At 40.7% G+C, this 23,137-nt stretch overlaps 1 long non-coding RNA gene across 1 annotated transcript; it reads right to left on the reverse strand.

Moving 5' to 3' along the window:
* Positions 1 to 5,130: 5,130 nt before the first annotated feature.
* LOC144581781 (uncharacterized) lies at positions 5,131 to 22,199 on the reverse strand. Its single transcript, XR_013533014.1, has 3 exons — positions 22,095 to 22,199; positions 10,783 to 10,876; positions 5,131 to 5,268 (listed from the first exon to the last, which is right to left on the reverse strand). It is a non-coding gene; the product is annotated as an uncharacterized LOC144581781 (long non-coding RNA).
* Positions 22,200 to 23,137: the final 938 nt, after the last annotated feature.

The following is a 23,137-nucleotide window of genomic DNA, read 5'->3' on the forward strand; positions in this document are numbered from 1 at the left end:
ATTTTGTTTCCTAGGCCAATTACCAAAGGGTAAAGAAAAACCTCCAGCATTTGGATTGCTTTTCTTTATGGGAAGCACATTCAGATAACCTGGAAGTTAGATTTGATATAAAGGTGCTCGAATTCAATCAGACACTGGAAGAGTGTATGTCTAAGGTTATGAGTGTACACTGTATCATAGAAGTAAACAGAAAACCAGTCCCTTGAGCAGGGAGAAGATATGGCTCTTAGAAAAAGCAAAAGTATGTGAAATTGCCTGATTACATTGAATAATCCAGATACATTAAGAAAAGCCAAGAGTACAGAATCCAGTTATATTGCAGGAAAGAATTGCTCTCCCAGGCCTTCAAGACAAACATATTCAGTGTTGTGTCACAACAGCAGAGTGAGTACTGGAGAAAAAAGTTAAAGGAGCTGACAAAAAAGTTGAAGAAAAGAGTCATCACCCCAGCCAAACAAAAAGAGTACCTTGTTGAGCAGAAAAAGAGAAGCTGAAGGTCACATGTGGTGAGATACAGCGAAATTCGAACTTCTGAGATATGAATCTGAAAAGCTTCCAAAGAAAAACTCTATTTTGAGAAATGAAATTGCTATTCTAAATGAAGACGATAACATTTTTAACCTGGAATTATGGAAATTAAATAGAGACTATAAAACAGAAGAAAGCTTAGTTCAGAAGATGGTTAAAAACTTAAAGAAACAGATTTCAGAATTAGAAATTCAAACCTCTTACAAATTTTGTGAAGAACAGATCAATATTCCAAAAAAAGTTGCTCTAACATCGGGGACTAAAATTTTAGTTTTGTATCCATAACACATTTATATATATGTATACATATGTAGCCATATATATTTAATTATATATAATTAAATCTAAATCTTTAGAAATATTAAATAATAATTCTCTCCTAATTTTAGCCAACTTCATTGCTTCTCGGCCTTTTGGCTAAAACCAAGTGTAATTTTAGCCAACTCGATCACATGCAAAATTTCTTTCATAAGTATCATCTTTCACAAACCTTTTACAACTAGCTCAGACCTTCTGTGAACTGCTTAGACCTTTGGTTTTGTCCTATTTATAGTTGCTCTTTCCTTAACAACCAATCATTTTACTTTAGGACAAAATTTGCTTCTTTTTTTTCTTTTGATTTTGACCACTTGAGATTCTCTCTCATACCAAAAAAAAAAAAAAAAACTCCTCTTTTTAACCTCCCTTTCCAAAAATACATCTTTATACCTATAACTTTCTACTTTATTTGCAAGCCTCTCTTCTATCTACTGGTTCCTTTCTGTCTTGCTGCTATCTTCTTTCTAAATTTACTTTTTAAAACAACCTTAAATAACCTCTGAATTTAGACAAAAGTATTCTTTTCTTTTAAAAAAATTATTATCTTTAAAATTTTTTCATTAAACACAACTTAGTTTCTTCTACATCTTGCATGCAGAATTCACATACGTTAATTAGAATTTTTAACTCTCAGTAACCCTAATTTATTTATTTATTTATTTATTATTTTTTTTTATTAAGACCGGGTTTCACCATGTTGGTCAGGCTGGTCTTGAACTCCCGACCTCAGGTGATCCGCCCGCCTTGGCTTCCAAAGTGCGTGGATTACAGGTGTGAGCCACCATGCCCAGCCAGTAACCCTAATTTCTAGTGAAAGCCCAGGAAACAACCAAACTCTAACTATCTGACATACATCAACATCCTATGAATATGTATTTCATAATCTGTAGAAACATATGCTTTCTCATAGAACAAATTTCCAATGTGAAACAGAACATATTTATTATTAGGCCCAAATATCTTTTCTCTTTCTTTAAAACTTAAACCAAAAGTAGGCCAGGTGTGGTGTTTCATGTCTGTAATCCTAGTACTTGGGGAAGCTGAAGCAGGAGGATCCCTTGAGCCCAGGAGTTCAAGACAAGCCTGAGCCACATACAGAGACACCATCTCTACAAAATAAAAACCTCAAAAAATTAGCCAGGCATGTGGGTTCACACCTGTAGTCCCAGCTACTAGGGAGGCTAAACTGGGAGGATCTGCTTGAACCTGGGAGGTGGAGGTTGCAGTGAGCTGTGATCATGCCACTGCACTTCAGCCTGGTTGAGAGAGTGAGACCCTGTCTCCCCCCAGCCAAAAAAAGCCAAAAATAAATTAATTTGAATTTATGTCCAGTAATTAATGTTTTTATATTTTCTCATATTTGGCCATGACCCAGATATTTAATGAATAACTATTACCTATTTAACATAACTTCAAGATCTCAAATTACATGAAAAGTTCATTTATAAATGCTTATTCCCTTTTTAATTATCAAATTTATTATTATTATTATTTTGAGATGGAGTCTTGCTCTGTTGCCCAGACTGGAGTGCAGTGGAGATCTCAGCTCACCACAACCTCTGCCTCCCAGGTTCAAGCGATTCTCCTACCTCAGCCTCCCGAGTAGCTGGGATTACAGACACACACCACAACACCCGGTTAATTTTTGTATTTTTAGTAGAGACAGGGTTTCACCATGTTGGTCAGACTGATCTCAACCTCCTGACCTCGTGACCCACCTGTCTTGGCCTCCCAAAGAACTGGGATTACAGGTGTGAGCCACCATGCCCAGCCACATTTACCTAATTTATTTTTTTAACAATTATACCTAGATTACTTATGAAAACAGATATCACATGGAGCTAATCATTATTTCAAGTTACCTTTCTGTTAGCCGTTTTTACAGCATGTGGATGTTAGATGTTCACCTTAAGTAAGAACTTTAAAGTTAAATATATGGATATTTTGTTGATTACTTTGAAGTTATAGCTGTTTTCACTAAAGTAAACATATTAAACTAGACTTATTCATCAAAAAGTTGCACAAAAATAGGCCGGACATGTTGGTTCACTCCTTTAATCCTGACATTTTGGGAGGCTCAGGTGGGAGGATCACTTTAGCCCAGGGGTTTGAGACCAGCCTGGGCAACATAGTAAAACCCTGCCTACAAAAAAATTTTTTTTTAAAGTCCCAGCTATTTGGTGGCAGGCTGAGGTGAGAGGATTGCTTGAGTCTGAGAGGTTAAGGTTACAGTGAGTCATGATCATGTCACTGCACTCCAGACTGCGGAGCAAGATCCTGTCTTAAAAAAAAAAAAAAAAAGTGTTATGGCCAGATGAGGTGGCTCATGCCTGTAATCACAGCACTTTGGGAGGCCGAGGTGGGAGGATCACAAGGTCAGGAGATTGAGACCAGCCTGGTCAACATGGTGAAACCCCGTCTCTACTAAAAATGCAAAAATTAGCAGGGTGTGGTGGTGGACACCTGTAATCCCAGCTATTTGGGAGGCTAAGGCAGAAAAATCGCTTGAACCCAGGAGGTGGAGGTTGCAGCAGTGAGCCAAGACTGCACAATTGCACTCCAGCCTGGGTGACGGAGTGAGACTCCATCTCAAAAAAAAAAAAAAGTGTCACAAACTATATTAGTCATGGTCCCCTCTAGGTAATTGTGTATATATATGTATATATATGCATATATATGTATATACGTGTGTGTGTGTGTGTGTGTATATATATCTATATATATATAGCGGAGCTTATTAGGTATTAACTTACATGATAACAAGGTCCAACAACAGGCTGTCTGCAAGCTTGAGGAGCAAGGAGAGCCAGTCCGAGCTCCAAAACTGAAGAACTTGGAGTTCAATGTTTGAGGGCAAGAAGCATCCAGCATGGGAGAAAGATGTAGGGTCGGAAGCTAGGCCAGTCTCTCCTTTTTATGTTTTTCTGCCTGCTTTTTATTTTCTGGCATCTGATTAGATAGTGCCCACCAAATTAAGGGTGGATCTACCTTCCCAGCCTGCTGACTCAAATGTTAATCTTTTTTGGTAACACCCTCACAGATATCCAGGATCAATATTGGGTATCCTTCAATCCAATCAAGTTGACACTCAGTATTAACAGTCACACAATGATAATTTTGCTTCTAAGGCTGGAATTATAGTTTTATGACCTTTGTGTTGAGTCCTGACACTTTAAAACAGCTAGAACAAGTATAAAAATGTCTGAACAATAAATGCAGGCAAAAATGTATACTGACAATTCTTTTTTTTTTTGAGATGGAGTTTCACTCTTGTTACCTAGGCTGGAGTGCAATGGCGCCATCTCGGCTCACCACAACCTCCGCCTCCTGGGTTCAGGCAATTCTCCTGCCTCAGCCTCCTGAGTAGCTTGGATTACAGATAAGCGCCACCATGCCCAGCTAATTTTTTGTATTTTTAGGAGAAACGGGGTTTCACCATATTGACCAGGATGTTCTCGATCTCTTGACCTCATGATCCACCCGCCTCGGCCTCCCAAAGTGCTGGGATTACAGGCTTGAGCCACTGCGCCCGGCCTGTATACTGACAATTCTAAAGACATTTCTGTTTTACTGACATATTTAAAACCAGCTTATTTATCAAAGAGTCACTTAAATCACATAAACCAAAAGGCATTTGGGTTAATTACTACATATTTTAACAGTTTTAGATATAATTTTACATGAGCACCCATTTATCTCTAAGCCAAAATAAATAGGATTTCTTAAGGGATTTCTGGTCAGTTATGCCAGATTTTTGCTATGTAGACACAACATATAACATGCATAAACACATATGATGTTAACAAAGATCTTATAGCTTTCACTTTTAAATGTATTCATGAGACTGAAAAATATAAGTAACATAAATTCTTTGGTTAGATCTGAGTTACATCTCCATAGCAGTTGGTAAAAAGAAAAAACTCTCTCTTATCTTTTTTTTTTAAGCCTCAAATTTAGTGGTTAGTTTCTCAGGTGTTTTTACATTACAGCTAGGACTCACTGAATTGTATGATGGCTGCTGAGGCATGCAAAAATAAAAATAAAAATAACTCACCAGAAAATACATTAGGTAAATTTTATAGAAATCAGAAGAGTATATTCACCAGAAAGATAAAATGTCTTTGTACCGAAAGGATTTCCCAGAAAAAAAAAGTATTTTCTAGTCTCAAGAGGGATACATGGTCCTTTATTAAGGCAGCCATTATCCAAAACAAATCCCAAAGAAAGTCAAAGAACTCACCAAAATGCAAGGAGTTTAACCGTGACAGAAGAGGTGAGCTGTAGGACTGGAGAACTCAAAGGGGCTCAGTGTGGGAACTTCACTTGATTCCAGGGGTCACCGATCTATTAAGGTGAGCTCACTTTGGGTCCCACTTCTCCACACCAGATTATCGCAACCTAAATAGCAGGCAGAGAGAGACTCTCCAAAAGAAAATGAGAGTTTTGAGAATTGAGCAATGCACTGAGAATACAGTGAGCATGTTCTGGGAGGTAAAAGGTTTTTCAAGGAAAAATGAGGGGGATTACATAACTGTTTTGAAACAATTATCTTTGACTACAGAGACCAATAATAAGGATGGTGTCAGTCCCAGGTTGGACAGGCAGTTGCTCAGCACATGTGCTCATAGAAATATTTTTTTTTCTTTTTATTTTTTTTCCCTGGGTCCTAGTCTAAGTATTTTTGTTTTTCACAGAAGTATTTTTCATGAGAGTTTGAAGCAGCCTCTGTGGAAGATTGTGTGTTTTTTTGCCATCTTTCGTGATAGTTCTTGCATATGTGCGTGAGACCCCTCCTTTCATTGTCTTCCATTTGCCAGAGTTTTACACAAATGATTCCATTTTGATTCTGACAAGTTTTATTATATAAACTGAAATGACATTGCATATCATATTTCATGAAATTACCAAAGCACAAAAAGTTTGATTACTTTATTCATCAGAGTATGAGGTAACAGGCACTACCATATGTTGATAATGAGACTGTTAATTCAATCTCTGCCCAGGATGTTTTATAATATCTGTGAAAATCACATATGCACACCTAATAATTCGTCTTTTTTTTTTTCTGAGAGGGAGTCTCACTCTGTCACCCAGGTTGGAGTGCAGTGGCATGATCTTGGCTCACTGCAATCCTCAGCCTCCTGAGTAGCTGGGATTGTAGGCACATGCCACCACACTCAGCTAATTTTTTTGTGTTTTTAGTAGAGACAGGTTTCACTATGTAGGCCAGGCTGGTCTCAAACTCCTGAGGTCAAGTAATCCATTCGCCTTGGCTTCCCAAAGTGCTGGGATTACAGGTGTGAGCCATGACAACTGGCCTAATAATTTCCCTTCTCATGTCTATTCCAATGACTTGTGTATAATGGAAGTTTATGGAACCATCCATTGCATTAGAAAAATTAAAAAAAAACATAAAAGACTCAAAGATACTGACTGGTTAGATAAATTATTTCTCATTTATGAAATGAAATAATTTGCAGTTAATGAAAAGAATGAGGCAGCTTTTCATATACTTATGCGGAGGCATCATCTACAAATATGTAAAAAGAAATAACACAAAGTATATGCAGTATACTCCCATTCAAGCATGTGTATTTTTTTAGTATATACATATATACTAAAAAATAAGTGGTAATACAGAGATAAGATTTTGTTTTGTTTTGTTTTGTTTTTTCTTTTTGTATTTTTTTTCTTTTTCACTAAGATTGTTTTAAGTGCATGCAGGGAAATATCAGCTCAATAGTTAAGGATTAAAATTTATTCTAACTACTACTTTACATTCCTTATTTCTCCATTTCCTCCTCCATGTTGGCTGCAGCTAGTTTAAGTATTCACATAAAAACAACTTCTCTCAAGAAAATGCTCTTCCAGTCCACTTTCTTAGGATTGTGGAAACCTTCCCAGAAGCCCTCTAGTGGACAATAACTTAATGCTATACATTGGACTGTTTTTGGAGGCCAATGAAGAAAGTAATAGGATTGCCACAAATAGTTCAGACCAGTAATTCTCATCCTGAGATGATTTCACCCTCCAGGGGTCACTTGGCAATATCTGGAGATATTTTTAGTTGTCACACCCTAGAGAAGGGGTGCAGTGGCATCTAACGGGTAGAAGCCAGGGATACTGCTAAACAGCTTACAATACATAAAACGACCGCCCCAACTAGGAAATTATCTGACCCTAAATGTCAACAGTATGGTGACTTCTGGCTTAGACTAATATTGTGAGAGACCCTTGATAAAAAGTCATCCACCATGACCACTACAATAACCTTGATTTGCATAAAGTCAAGTTTCTGCATTGAGTTATGGCTCCTAATTTTCCACCCAGGTCATGTGCCTCCAATAGTGGCTGGTGTAAGGGGAACCATAAGGCTAGTCCCAGTAGAACCCATGGTTAGAGTGAGAAGGAATACGTCCCCAAAAGATGAGAATTGCAATTATTACAAAAAGAAAGCTGAACTATAGCTCTATAGGTGTCCACTATACTAAGACTGTGAGAATGAAGAGGAGAGGGAATATTTGAGAACATAAAAATATGGCCAGGTGCAGTGGCTCCCGTCTGTAATGCCAGTGCTTTGGGAGGCTGAGACAGGTGGATAATTTGAGGTCAGGAGTTCAAGACCAGCCTGGGCAATGTGGTGAAACCTTGTCTTTACTAAAAATACAAAAATTAGCTGGTGTGGTGGGGCAAATCTGTAATCTCAGCTATTCGGGAGGCTGAGGCACGAGAATCACTTGAACCTGGGAGGTGGAGGTTGCAGTGAGCCAAGATGGTGTCATCGTACTCCAGCCTGGGCAACAGAAGGAGACTATGTCTTGAAAAAACAATTATAATAATAATTGCTAAAACTTGCTGATTTACTAGATGTGGGGAATGAAAGAGTTACCATCATTGGAAAGATGACAAGATTTTAGAAAAAGAGTGACTGGAAGATGATTTTATCATTAACCAGGATAAAGAATTCAGGAATGCTGGGTGCGGTGGCTCACGCCTGTAATCCCAGCATTTTGGGAGGCCAAGGCAAGTAGACCACCTGAGGTCAGGAGTTCGAGACCAGCCTGGCCAACATGGTGAAACCCCATGTCTACTAATAATACAAAAATTAGCCAGGCATGGCCAGGCGTGGTGGCTCACGCCTGTAATCCAAGCACTTTCGAGGCCAAGGCAGACGGATCACCTGAGGTCAGGAGTTCAAGATCAGCCTGACCAACATGGTGAAACCCCGTCTAAAAAAAAAAAATTAGCCAGGTGTGGTAGTGCACCTGTACTACAGCACACCTGTAATCCTAGCTACTCGGGAGACTAAGGCAGGAGAACCGCTTGAACCTGGAGGCAGAATTTGCAGTGAGGTGAGATGGAGTCATTGCACTCCAGCCCCGGCAACAGAGGGAGACTCTGTCCCCCACCCTCGCCCCAACAAAAAAGGAAGAATTCAGGAAAATAAACACATTTGGTGAGGTAGAAGCGAGATTAGTACTGCTTTTAGACTTCATGTACCTTCATCACCATTCATCTGGGAGCAATTGTCAGGATTAATTTTGTGAGGTTGCATTTGAGGTTTGTTTTGTTTATATTTTTGAAAATTGAGACAGGGTCTCATTATGTTGCCCAGGCTGGTATCAAACTCCTGGGCTCAAGTATTCCTCTTCTCTCAGCCTGTCAAAGTGCTGAGATTACAGGCATGAGCCACCACATCTGTCCTGTTCTTGAGTTGTTTTTTTGTTTTGTTTTTGAGATGGAGTTTCACTCTTGTTGTCTAGGGTGGAGTGCACTGGCTCGATCTTGGCTCACTGCCACCGCCACCTCCCAGGTTCAAGCAATTCTCCAGTCTCAGCCTCCAGAGTAGCTGGGATTACAGGCATGCACCACCATGCCTGGATAATTTTTTATATTTTTAGTAGAGACGGGGTTTCTCCACATTGGTCAGGCTGGTCTTAAACTCCTGACCTCAGGTGATACTCCTGCCTCGGCCTCCCAATGTGCTGGGATTACAGGCATAAGCCACCGTGCCTGGCCTAACTCTTCTTGAGTTTCATAACCTATTCAAAAATGACAAGTGTCACTAACTTTCCTCGTCTGATATAGGGAGATACTCAGCCCATGCATGAGTCAGCTACCATATTTGTATTCCAGGGCCCCGAGTAGTGCAGGCAACACACAGCCAAATCTTTCTGGACTTTCCTTTTCTTTTTTCCTTTTTTTTTTTTAAATAGAGAGGGGGGTTTCACCTTGTTGGTCAGGGTGATTTCGAACTCCTGACATTTGGTGATCCACCCATCTCAGCCTCCCAAAGTGCTGGGATTACAGGCGTGAGCCACTACGCCCAGCTTGGACTTTCCTTTTCAAGGTAACAGGGAGACTGCCATGAATTCCCTTTCCTCCATTAGAGCACTTCTTTTGTTCAGGCATAATATATTGTAACCACTTAGTTTTATGTTTCTTGGTTAAAATCACAATCCAATTGTCCTTCCCTAAAATTACACCCTAGTTATCTTTATTTAATTTTGGTACTTTCCATTCATTATTGGGGAAGTAGTTTCTGTTTTTGCATTTCCCCTTGAATTAATTAAAAAGCCTAGAACCTTACCAGTCCAAAGAGGACTGTACTAATTTCAAGCTACTTAGTTGCTGAAGAGAGAACTGGAGAAGTGGATCAGTCTACCAGCAGTCCTAGTTTGTGGTTATGCTTTTGCCTGCTACTGCAACTATTATTACCTTGCTGGTATTGGTAGTTACAGGCCACCCTAGGTTTGGGCCCCAAGCTATCACATTTTGACAGTATATATATATATATATACATATATACTTTTTTTTTTTTTGAGATGGAGTTTCACTCCTGTTGCCCAGGCTGGAGTGCAATGGCATGCTCTTGGCACACTGCAACCTCCGCCTCGAGTTCAAGTGATTCTCTTGCCTCAGTCTTCCAAGTAGCTGGGATTACAGGCATGCGCCACCATGCCTGGCTAATTTTGTATTTTTAGTAGAGACAGGGTTTATTCCTGCTGGTCAGGCTGATCTCGAACTCCCAACTTCAGGAAACCCATCCTCTCTGGCCTCCCAAAGTGCTGGGATTAGAGGCGTGAGCCACCACACCTGGTGCATTTTTGACATATTTGAGAACATACTCTCTAAGACAAGTAAGATGTGAAGTAGAAGGTGAAAAGCTTCTTGTCAGTCATATCCTCTGCCAAATACTGGCACTTGCTTGGTCACTTCCCTCTAAGTAGAGTTTTCAATGCCCCGAAAGAAGTAGCACTCAAATATAAATTTCCTCAGCAAGGCAATTTACTTCTATAGAAGGGTGCAGCTCACAGATGGAACAATGGTGAGCACAGACCTGGACAAGGAGGGGAGGGGTACTTATGCCCTGATGGAGGTAGCCCCAACTGCTGTGTTGTTTTCCTATTGACTAGGGTAGACCACAGTCTATTCTAATTACAACTGGCTATTTTAAAGGGAGCAGGGGTACGAGCTGGAGTGGCAGGGTGAGTAGTTTGGCAGGAAAAGCGGTTACAGGCAGGTCAGAGCAAGTAAGCAGAGGTCGGAGCAGGTGACCGGGATAAGTCAGGACATGACAGGGGACCAGGGGAACAGATATGGACTACTGATTAGAACTGGTGGAAAAGGTGGTTTACTGAAGTTACAAGAACGTTAAACTTTAAAATAGAGAATTAAAGAATAAGAGAGCTGAACATACTGACATACTGATTCTTTGAAGAGAAACTTGGGGTTCACTATATCTAACACCTCCAGATGCCCCCTTTCTTCATGACTAATTCCTGGTGGCTTTGGTGTTATTTTCCGGTAGAGGGCACCAGTTGGGACCATCTAATCTATTACATTCTTACACATTGGAATATCAAAAGAGAAATGTTCTAGGTCTTGGTTCCTTTTCACATGGAGGCTCCTTGCTGCTTATGAAAATTTGCATACCCGCTGGAGGCGTTCAGAGGCTGAAGCAGGATAATCGCTTGAACCTGGGAGGCAGAGGTTGCAGTGAGTGGAGACGGCACCCTTGCACTTCACCCTGGGCAACAAGAACGAAAGTCTGTCTCAAAAAAAAAAAAAGAAAGAAAAAAAGAGAGGGAGAAAGAAAGAAAGAAAGAAGAAAAGGAATAAAAAAGAAAGAGGCCAGGCACAGTAGCTCATGCCTGTAATCCCAGCACTTTGGGAGGCCAAGGGGGGCAGATCACGAGCTCAAGACATCGAGACCATCCTGGCCACCTGGTGAAATCCCGTCTCTACTAAAAATACAAAAATTAGTTGGGCGTGGTAGCATGTGCCTGTGGTCCCAGCTACTCAGGAGGCTGAGGCAGAAGAATCCCTGGAACCCAAGAGGCTGAGGTTGCAGTGAGCCAAGATTGCACCACTGCGCTCCAGCCTAGTGACAGAGCAAGAATCTGTCTCGAGAAAAAAGCACAAAAAAAGCCAAATATCAAGTTCTGTATAATCAGGCAACACATTTCACTTTCCCATTCCATTCACACCTTGCATCCTGCCTTGCCCTGTGAACCACTTAAGTTTACTCACTCCCTTGCCATTTTTATTATTATTGTGTAAATTATTGGCTACAGGTCTATCTCAAGGGGCTAGGCCTTAGAAATATTTGAACTAAAAAATTAGCTGGGCATGGGCTGAGGCAGGAGAAACACTTGAACCTGGAGATAGAAGTTGCAGTGAGCTGGGATCATGCCATTGCATTCCAGCCTGCGCAACAGAGCAAAACTCCATCTCAAAAAAAAAAAATAAAAAGACGGCAACCTAGCAAGGCAGGCCAACACTCAAATCCAGGAAATACAGAGAACACCACAAAGATATTCCACAAGAAGAGCAACCCCAAGGCACATAATTGTCAGATTCACCAGGGTTGAAATGAAGGAGAAAATACTAAGGGCAGCCAGAGAGAAAGGTCGGGTCACCCACAAAGGGAAGCCCATCAGACTCACAGCAGATCTCTCAGCAGAAACCATACAAAGCAGAAGAGAGTGGGGGCCAATATTCAACATCCTTAAAGAAAAGAACTTTTTTAACCCAGAATTTCATATCCAGCCAAACTGAGCTTCATAAGTGAAGGAAAAATAAAATCCTTTGCCAACAAGCAAGTACTCAGAGATTTTGTCACCACCAGGCCTGCTTTACAAGAGCTCCTGAAAGAGGCACTACACACAGAAAGGAACAACCAGTACCAGCCATTCCGAAAACACACTAAATGCTAAAGAGCATCAACAAAATTAAGAATCGACATCAACTAACGGGCAAAACAGCAGCCTAACATCAAAATGGCAGTATCAAATTCACACATAACAATATTAACCCTAAATGTAAATGGGCTAAATGCACCAATCAAAAGACACAGACTGGTAAATTGGATAAAAAACCAAAACCCATCAGTGTGCTGTATCCAGGAAACCCACCTCACATGCAAGGATACACAAAGGCTCAAAATAAAGGGATGGAGGAAGATTTACCAAGCAAACGGAGAGAAAAAAAAGCAGGAGTTGCAATTCTAGCCTCTGATAAAATAGACTTTAAAGCAACAAAGATCAAAAGAGACAAAGAAGGGCATTACATAATGGTAAAAGGATTGATACAACAAGAAGAGCTAATGATCCTAAATATATATGGACCCAATACAGGAGCACCCAGATATATAAGGCAAGTTCTTAATGACTTACAAAGAGACCTAGACTCCCACACAATAATAGTGGGAGACTTTAACACTCAACTGTCAATATTAGACAGATCAACCAGACAGAAAATCAACAAGGATATCCAGGGCTTGAACTCAGACTTGGAACAAGCAAACCTGATAGACATTTACAGAACTCTTCACCCCAAATCCACAGAATATACATTCTTCTCAGCACCACATCACACCTACTCTAAAATTGACCACATAATTGGAAGTAAAGCACTCCTCAGCAAATGCAAAACAACTGAAACATAACAGTCTCTCAGACCATAGTGCAATCAAGTTAGAACTCAGAATTCAGAAACTAACCCAGAACCACACAGCTTCATGGAAACTGAACAACTGGCTCTTGAATGTTGACTGGATAAACAACGAAATGAAGGCAGAAATAAAGAAGTTCTTCAAAACCAATGAGAACGAAGACACAACATGCCAGAATCTCTGGGAGACATTTAAAGCAGTCTCTAGAGGAAAATATATAGCAATAAGTGCCCACATGAGAAGAGTGGAGAGATCCAAAATTGACACCCTATCATCAAAATTGAAAGAGCTAGAGAAGCAAGATTAAAAACACTCAAAACCTAGCAGAAGACAAGAAATAACTAAGATGAGAGCAGAACTGAAGGAGATAGAGACAGGAAAAACCTTTCAAAAAGTCAATAAATCCAAGAGCTGGTGTTTTGAAAAGATCGACAAAATAGACAGACCACTAGCCAGACTGACAAAAAAGAAAAGAGAGAACAACCAAATAGATGCAATAGAAAACGATAAACGGGAAATCACCACAGATTCCACAAAAATTCAAACCATAATCAGAGAATATTACAAACAACTCTATGCACATAAACTAGTAAACCTGGAAGAAATGGATGAATTCCTGGATTCCTGTGTCCTCCCAAGCCTAAACCAGGAGGAAGCCGAAACTATGAACAGACCAATAACAAGGTCTGAAGTCGAGGCAGCAATTAAGAGCCTACCACACAAAAAAAGCCCAGGTCCAGATGGATTCACAGCCGAATTCTACCAGACACACAAAGAGGAGCTGGTACCATTCCTTCTGAAACTATTCCAAATAATTCAAAAAGAGGGAATCCTTCCCAAATCATTTTATGAGACCAACATCATCCTGTTATCAAAACCTGGCAGAGACCCAACAAGAAAAGAAAACTTCAGGCCAATATCCATGATGAACATAGATGCAAAAATCTTCAATAAAATACTGGCAAGCCGATTGCAACAGCACATCAAAAAACTTATCCATCATGATCAAGTAGGATTCATTCCGGGGATGCAAGGCTGGTTCAACATACGCAAGTCTATAAATGTAATTCACCACATAAACAGAACCAAAAACAAAAACCACCTGATTATCTCAATTGACGCAGAGAAGGCATTTGACAAAATTTAACAGCCCTTTATGCTAAAAACCCTCAATAAACTCGGTATCGATGGAACGTATCTCAAAGTAATAAAAGCTATTTACAACAAACCAACAGCCAATATCATACTGAATGGGCAAAAACTGGAAGCATTCCCTTTGAAATCCGGCACTAGACAAGAATGCCCTCTCTCACCACTCCTATTCAATATAGTACTGGAAGTTCTAGCCAGAGCAATCAGGCAAGAAAAAGAAATAAAGGGTATTCAAATAGGAAAGGTGGAAGCTAAATCGTCTCTATTTGCAGATGACATGATAGTATACCTAGAATACCCCATCGCCTCAGCCCAAAAACTCCTGAAACTGATAAAGAACTTCAGCAAAGTCTCAGGATATAAAATCAATGTGCAAAAATCACATGCATTCCTATACACCAGTAATAGACTTAAAGAGAGCCAAATCAAGAATGAACTGCCATTCACAATTGCTACAAAAAGAATTAAATACCTAGGAATACAACTCACAAGGAACGTAAGGGACCTCTTCAAGGAAAACTACAAACCACTGCTCAACGAGATAAGGGAGGACACAAACAGATGGAGAAACATTCCATGTTCATGGTTAGCAAGAATTAGTATCGTGAAAATGGCTATACTGCCCAAAGTAATTTACAGAATCAACCCTATCCCCATCAAGCTACCAATGACTTTCTTCGCAGAACTGGAAAAAAACCAACATGAACTTCATATGGAACCAAAAGAGAGCCCGCATAGCCAAGTCAATTCTAAGCATAAAGAACACAGTGGGGGGCACCAGACTACCGGACTTCAAACTATACTACAAGGCTACAGTAATCAAAACAGCATGGTACTGGTATCAAAACAGAGACATAGACCAGTGGAACAAAACAGAGGCATCGGAGGCAACACAGCATATCTACAGCCATACAATCTTTGATAAACCTGACAAAAACAAGCAATGGGGAAAGGATTCCCTGTTTAATAAATGGTGTTGGGAAAACTGGCTAGCCATGTGCAGAAAGCAGAAACTGGACCCCTTCCTGACACCTTACACTAAAATTAACTCCAGATGGATTCAAGACTTAAACATAAGACCTGGCACCATAAAAGCCCTAGAAGAAAATCTAGGCAAAACCATTCAGGACATAGGAGTAGGCAAGGACTTCATGAACAAAACACCAAAAGCATTGGCAACAAAAGCCAAAATAGACAAATGGGACCTAATCAAACTCCACAGCTTCTGCACGGCTAAAGAAACAGTCACTAGAGTGAATCGGCAACCAACAGAATGGGAAAACATTTGTGCAGTTTACCCATCTGACAAAGGGCTGATATCCAGAATTTACAAAGAACTCAAACAGATTTACAGGAAAAAAACAAACAAGCCCATTCAAAAGTGGGCAAAGGATATGAACAGACACTTTACAAAAGAAGACATACATGAGGCCAACAAACATATGAAAAAATGCTCATCATCACTGGTCATTAGAGAGATGCAAATCAAAACCACATTGAGATACCATCTCACGCCAGTTAGAATGGCGATCATTAAAAAATCTGGAGATAACAGATGCTGGAGAGGATGTGGCGAGAAAGGAACACTTTTACACTGTTGGTGGGAGTGTAAATTAGTTCAAGCATTGTGGAAGACAGTGTGGCGATTCCTCAAGGCCTTAGAAATAGAAATTCCATATGACCCAGCAATCCCATTACTGGGTATATATCCAAAGGACTATAAATCGTTCTACTCTAAGGACACATGCACACGAATGTTCATTGCAGCACTGTTTACAATAGCAAAGACCTGGAACCAACCCAAATGCCCATCGATGATAGACTGGATTGGGAAAATGTGGCACATATACACCATGGAATATTATGCAGCAATCAAAAATGATGAGCTCGTGTCCTTTGTAGGGACATGGATGAATCTGGAGAACATCATTCTCAGCAAACTGACACAGGAACAGAAAATGAAATACCACATATTCTCACTCATAGGCGGGTGATGAAAAATGAGAACACATGGACACAGGGAAGGGAGTACTAAACACTGGGGTCTATTGGGGGGACTAGGGGAGGGACAGCGGAGCGGGGGAGCTGGGGAGGGATAGCCTGGGGAGAAATGCCAAATGTGGGTGAAGGGGAGGAAGGCAGCAAAACACACTGCCATGTGTGTACCTATGCAACTGTCTTGCATGTTCTGCACATGTACCCTAAAACCTAAAATGCAATAAAAAAATTAAAAAATAAAAAATAAAAAAAAGAAAAAGAAATATTTGAACTGTCTCCTGCCAACTTTCTTTTGCCTCAGCTTCCTCTAATGCCTTTTCTTTTTTTTGTACTTAGAATAAAATGTACTTTGTAATCTCATGTCAGTACCTTAACAATTTCATCAGTTTGGATGTTCTCTTACTGATAGTCTTCTCCCAGAGAGTAGAACAGTTATTCCCTCTTCATTTCAAATCTACAAAATGGGTGACCACTACATTCTACAGGTTCTGCATGGTTTTCATTACAGAAGGCACATCTGTTTGTTTCCCAGTAGAGTTGACCCTTGAACAATGTGGTAGTTAGGTGTGCTGAGCCCCCACGCAGATGAAAATTCCCATATAACTTTTTTTTTTTGAGACATAGTCTTGCTGTGTTGCCTAGGCTGGAGTGCAGTTGTGTGATTTTGGCTCACAGAAACTTCCGACTCCCAGGTTCAAATTCTCTGCCTCAGCCTCCCAAGTAGCTGGAATTACAGGCATCCGCCACCACGTCCAGCTAATTTTTGTATTTTTAGTAGAGATGGGGGGTTTAACCATCTTGGCCAGGCTGGTCTTGAACTCTTGACCTAGTGATCCCCCCTCTCAGCCTCCCAAAGTGCTGGGATTAAGGCATGAGCCACCACGTCCAGCCTTAATTTAACTTTTTTAAATTTAAAAACACCTTTTTTTTTTTTGAGATAGGGTCTTGCTCTGTCGCCCAGGCTGGAATGCAGTGGCATGACCTCAGCTCACTGCAACCTCCACCTCCTGGGTTCAAGTGATTCTCGTGCCTCAGGCTCCTGAATAGCTGGGATTATGGATTCACAACACCATGCCTGGATAATGGGGTTTCACCATGTTGACCAGGCTGGTCTCCAGCTCCTGGCCTCAAGTGCTCCACCTGCTTTGGCCTCCCAAAGTGCTGGGATTATAGGCATGAGCCCCCATACCCAGCTGAAAATTCACATATAACTTTTGACTCCCCTAAAACTTAACTATTGATAGTCTACTGTTGACCAGAAGCCTTACCAATAACATAATTATCTATTAACACATATATTTTATTCATTCATATATTTTCCTTAAATTTTCAGCATTTCTAGGCTATTCAGTTTGTGAGTTTTTTCAAATTGTTCCAAATCTTCAAAAAAATTTGCAATATATTTGTTTTAAAAGTCCAGGTGTAAATGTACCCACACCGTTCAAACACATGTTGTTCAATGGTCAACTGTATATAATAGTCTCTTATTAATGTTGCTTAAAATACTTTTAAGGAATTTTGGATCTTCCATTTTTATTTGCTTTTGACGTATTACCTGAACCCGTATACCCTCACTCAAACAGGAGGGCTGTGTTAGTACTTCAGGCTTTGGGTATCAATGTCAAGTCAAACCTGAGTCCGGCAATATTAGAAATGCTTGGGTGTTCCCCTTTTCAAAGTATACAATTACACAAATAAACGGCCATAAATCATTTTGGGAAAGAACTGGGGAATCATTAACCCTATTGCTTGCCACAGTTCCTTTCTCCTGTCACATAACTTCTTCAGTCAATGGATTTTGGGTCTAAAAATTGGCTCGGGTCCAGGAACTTGGCAGGAGATTGTGATGTTTCCTTGGCATAACTGCCTATGGTCTCCTTATCATCCATCATTTATTTTTATTTTTATTATTTATTTATTTATTTTTGAGACAAAGTTTCACTCTTGTTGCCCAGGCTGGAGTGCAATGTTGCCATATCAGCTCCCAGGTTGAAGCGATCTCCTGCCTCAGCCTCCCGAGTAATTGGGATTACAGGTATGTGCCACCACAACCAGCTAATTTTTTGTCTTTTTAGTAGAGATGGGGTTTCTCCACGTTGGTCAGGCTGGTCTCAAACTGCCGACCTGAGGTGATCTGCCCACTTTGGCCTCCCAAAGTGTTGGGATTACAGGTGTGAGCCATCGTGCCAGCCATCATTTATTTTTGTTTTTATTATTTTTTTAAGAGACCAGGGCTCATCATGGTGCCCAGGCTGATGGGCTCAGGCAATCTTCCTGCCTTGTCCTCCCAAAGTGCTGGGATTATAGGCATGAGTCACCTTGCCCAGCCCTGATTTTTTTTTTTTTTTTGATAGTACAAATTGAATAGTACTCTTCTTGGCTGCCCATCTGTGCTGCACCTAGAGACTCCAAGTTCTATTAACCATTTCTGTAACTCTTCCATAAGGGACAGGCCCACTGGCTACTACATACTTTTCAAAATTACATCAGTATTCTTATCAATCCTTATTTGTTTGTCTGTTTTGAGACAGTCTCACTTTGTTGCCCAGGCTGGAATACAGTGGCTTGATCTTGGTTCACTGCAACCTCTGCCTCCCAGGTTCAAGTGATTCTCCTGCTTCAGTTTCCTGAATAGCTGGGACTATATGTGCACGCCACCATGCCTGGCTAATTTTTATATTTTTAGTAGAGATGGGGTTTCTCCATGTTGGCTGGCTAGTCTATAACTCCTGAGCTCAAATGATACACCCACCTCGGCCTCTCAAAGTGCTGGGATTACAGGTGTGAGCCACTGCACCCGGCCCTTATCAATCCTTATTGATTCAAAGATTAACAACTAGAGAATCTAGCTGAAGTGTTTATAAGTTTTCATTGTATTGTTTCCATTTTTTTGTAGATTTCAACATTTCCAAAATAACAGGTAATGGAACAAAGGTAAAGGCTATGAATAAATATTGAAGCTAGCAATAAGAATTATTAACAATATATTCTTTTAATTCCTTTACTACCCAACACTGGTAAGTCTGTTGTGACATGTTGATACTACACTTTTTGGAGAGCAACATTAATTCCAATTTGTATAAACAGTCAAAACTGTGTTTGTATCCTATAAACTATTTAATTCTACTGATGAAAAATTTTCCTAAGGGAATTATCTAAATAGGAAAACACATTTCTCACAAACGTATGCATTAGAACATTATAATACAAAACTGGAAATTACCTAAACATGTAACCACTGGGAGCTGGGTCAGGGTTATGTGTAACATAACAGCAAGTTTAGAGTTAGGGTTATGTGAAGTGGCCTAAAGAAAACCAAAGCACGCCGGGCACGGTGGCTCACGTCTGTAATCCCAGGACTTTGAGAGGCCAAGGCTGGCGGATCACGAGGTCAAGAGATCAAGACCATCCTGGCCAAGATGGTGAAACCCCGACTCTACCAAAAATACAAAAAAATCAGCCAGGCATGGTGGCACGCGTCTGTGGTCCCAGCTACTCTGGAGCCTGAGGCAGAAGAATCGCTTGAACCCAGGAAGTGGAGGTTGCAGTAAGCCAAGACTGCGCCACTACACTCCAGCCTGGTGACAGAGCAAGACTCCGTCTCCAAAAAAAAAAAATAATAAAAATAATAATAAGAAAATAAATAAATAAATAAATAAATGCAAGCCAGCCTGCCTGCCTCCCTCTAAGTAAATCAATCAATCAATCAATCAATCAATAAGTAAATGAAAAAGAAAACCAAAGCAGAGTGAGGGGATAATGGGTAATGGGAACGGCAATTTAGATAGGGTGATCGAGGAAGCCCTCTTTTAGGAGATGACTTTGGAACAGAGTCCTGAATGAAATAAGGAAAGGAAGTATGTGACTCTCTCATTTATTACGCGAATGTGTGCTAGTTATGGTGCTTGTTAACTGCATCCTTTTGGTTCTTAGTCACACTTCTTTATATGGGTACCGAACTATTTATATTTCTATGACTTAGTATGCCAACCAGATTTTACAGTCAGGGAAGGAAGTGCCTGTACTTCCTGTGTCCTTTAAATATCCTCCACTGATTACACAGTTCCCATTACTAACTTAGTACTTGGATGGTTTCTGGTAGGTTCGGTAAATGAACTTGGAATCTTAAGTCCTTTGAAGAGCAATAAAGAATAATAGAGAGTAAACAGAGAAAAAGGATAGAAAAATAAAACATAAAATTTCAGCTCTGTATATTTAAGATTGGCAGAATCAAAACAACCACATACACACATACATAAAAACCTAATCATTAAACCTTTGACAAGGTAGAATCTCAAATAGGCAAAGACACATGAATGGTTATAAAACACATGCAACAAAGCATATGCAAAAGCAGAGATTTTCCTGAAACTCTGTGCTTCAAAAAAAAAATAAAAATGTTGAAAACTATTTAAAAAATGGAAAGAAACTAATCCGTACAAGAATAGAGCATCCATAAGTATTGTAAAAGTATAAGTCTTGTTTGACTGATCAAGAGAAAACTTAATGAAAATGAAAACTGTTTAAAAAAAGTTTTAAGCTGGGCTCGGTGGCTCACGCCTATAATCCCAGCACTTTGGGAGACGGAGGTGGGTGGATCACGAGGTCAGGAGATCAAGACCATCCTGGCTAACACGGTGAAACCCTGTCTCTACTAAAAAAATACAAAAATTTAGGCGGGTGTGGCGGCACGTGCCTGTAATCGCAGCTACAGGGGAGGGTGAAACAGGAGAATCGCTTGAACCTGGGAGGAGGAGGGTGCAGTGAGCCGAGATCGCGACACTGCACTCCAGTCTGGGCGACAGAGCAAGACTCCATCCCCCCCGCCAAAAAAAAGATTTTAAGAACATCATTAGTTTTCAGTCCCATGTAGGTATTTCCTTGCCAAGTTCATCGATTTTTTGCTGTTATGTAACAGCTTCATGAAAATAGGACATCTGAGGCTGGTGCAGTACCTCACATCTGTAATCCCAGCACTTTGGGAGGCCAAGGTGGGTGGATCACAAAGTCAGGAGTTTGAGACTAGCCTGGCCAACATGGTGAAACCCCATCTCTATTAAAAATATGAAAATTAGCCACGCATGGTGGTGTGCACCTGTAATCCCAGCTACTCAGGAGGCTGAGGCACGAAATCAGTTGAACCAGGAGACGGAAGTTGCAGTGAGCCAAGATTGTGCTACTGTACTCCAGCCTGGGTGACAGAGTGAGACTCCATCTCAAAAGAAAGGAAGGAAGGAGGGAATAAGAGAGGGAAGGAAGGAAATGAGAGAGGGAGGGAGGGAGGGAGAGAAGGAAGAAAGGAAATAGGACACCAGGAATGGTGGCTCATGCCTGCAATCCCAGCACTTTGGTAGGCCCAGGCAGGGGGACTGCTTGAGCCCAGGACTTTGAGACCAGCCTGGGGAACATGGTTGGCTCCCCTCTACCTCCCCGCATCTCTGCAAAAAATAAAAAAATTAGTCAGGCATAGTGGCCCATGCCTGTAGTCCTAGCTACTTGGGAAGCTGAGGTGGGAAGATCCCTTGAACTCAGAAGGTCAAAGCTGCAGTAAGCCATGATCATGTCACTGCACTCCAGCGTGGGTAACAGAGTGATACCTTGAAAAAAAAAAAAAAAAAGAAAGAAAGAAAGAGAAAGAAGAAAGGGGCTGGACGCGGTGGCTCAAGCCTGTAATCCCAGCACTTTGGGAGGCCGAGGTGGGTAGATCATGAGGTCAAGAGATCAAGACCATCCCAGCCAACATGGTAAAACCCTGTCTCTACTAAAAATACAAAAAAAAAAAAAAAAAAAAAAAATTAGCTGGGAGTGGTGGCGTGCGCCTGTAGTCCCAGCTACCAGGGAGGCTGAGGCAGGAGAATTGCTAGAATTGCTTGAACCCGGGAGGCAGAGGTTGCAGTGAGCCGAGATCGCACCACTGCACTCCAGCCTGATGCCTGGTGACAGAACAAGACTCTCAAAAAAAAAAGGAGAAAGGAAGGAAGGAAGGAAGATAGGAAGAAAATAGGAAATCTATGCTGTCTCTTTGTCTCTTCAAAGAAGGTAACCCGACACCAGCAACGGAAAATATCAATGCCATCAACTGGAATTACTTTGGATAGTCTAAGTAACCATAGATAGTCTTTGTAAGTAGAAATCCACTTACCTGTTTATCTTTTATAATTCTATCTACTTTAAAACCTAGTAGAGCTAAGCCCACGAGACAAAAGCTTTCATTAATCACTTCTGATATTCAGGTAAACCAAAACATATGAACAGGCAGTAGCTTTGGGTTCTTATACAGCCTCAATTATGTGTTAGTCAACTCAAGCATCCATTATGTACTCAATAATAGGTATGACACAGCTCTGGACCTCAGTAACACTGTAAGCAGACAGGCACGATCAGCCTGCATACACTCCTTTTCCCGGCGTCAACATTATTAAGAAGCATGAGAAATAGTAATGAGACAGTGTCTTCTTCATTAGAACCTTGGGAATCTCCTAGATTTTTTCATCTATATTTGTAGTAGCCAGATTGTGCAAAAAACACGGTCTTGAGAAATGATAGCACAGTATCTTAGAGGGAAAGGAAATGTAAGATGCCAGTGTGGGGACAAATTTCTGATTGCCAGTGATTGTTGTGAGCTTAATAATTTCGTGAACATGAAATCCTCTACTGAAGACAGCAGCAGTTGTAAAGGCAAAAAAAAATGAAACTTTAAAACTACACTGGTGTACATCATAATCAAATAAAGTAAACATAAGAAAAAAATTTAAACTTTGTTAAAAAAACAAACAGGAGAAACAGCTGGTCTTTAAGAAGGCACGAGGTTGCTTATTATGAAGCATTTCTAGAGTCCGGTGCATTTTCAAAGCTGGTTACAGTATCACCAAAGCACACCCTTGTGAGGTAAGTGTATCATCACCTTTGGTTCATAAATAAAAAAAGCTGAGGCGCCGAGTGATTAAGTCACTTGCCTAAGGAGAATGAGTCAATGTCAAGAGTCATAGTTGACCCAGCCTAACGACTCCAGACCAGCAGTCCAGGGCTTAGTCAGCGGGGCCCGGAGTGGCTTCCCTGGCTGGCACCTGGACTTAGGCTATTTCCGTGCACGTTAAAGCAGAATATTGGAACGGTTGCACAGAGCTTCCAAATAATTTTTACTGCCACGCAAGATTTAGCCCTGAGGTCCTAATCTCAGGATTT

The sequence above is a fragment of the Callithrix jacchus genome, chromosome 3, assembly GCF_049354715.1.
Source record: "Callithrix jacchus isolate 240 chromosome 3, calJac240_pri, whole genome shotgun sequence".
NCBI lineage: Eukaryota > Metazoa > Chordata > Mammalia > Primates > Cebidae > Callithrix > Callithrix jacchus.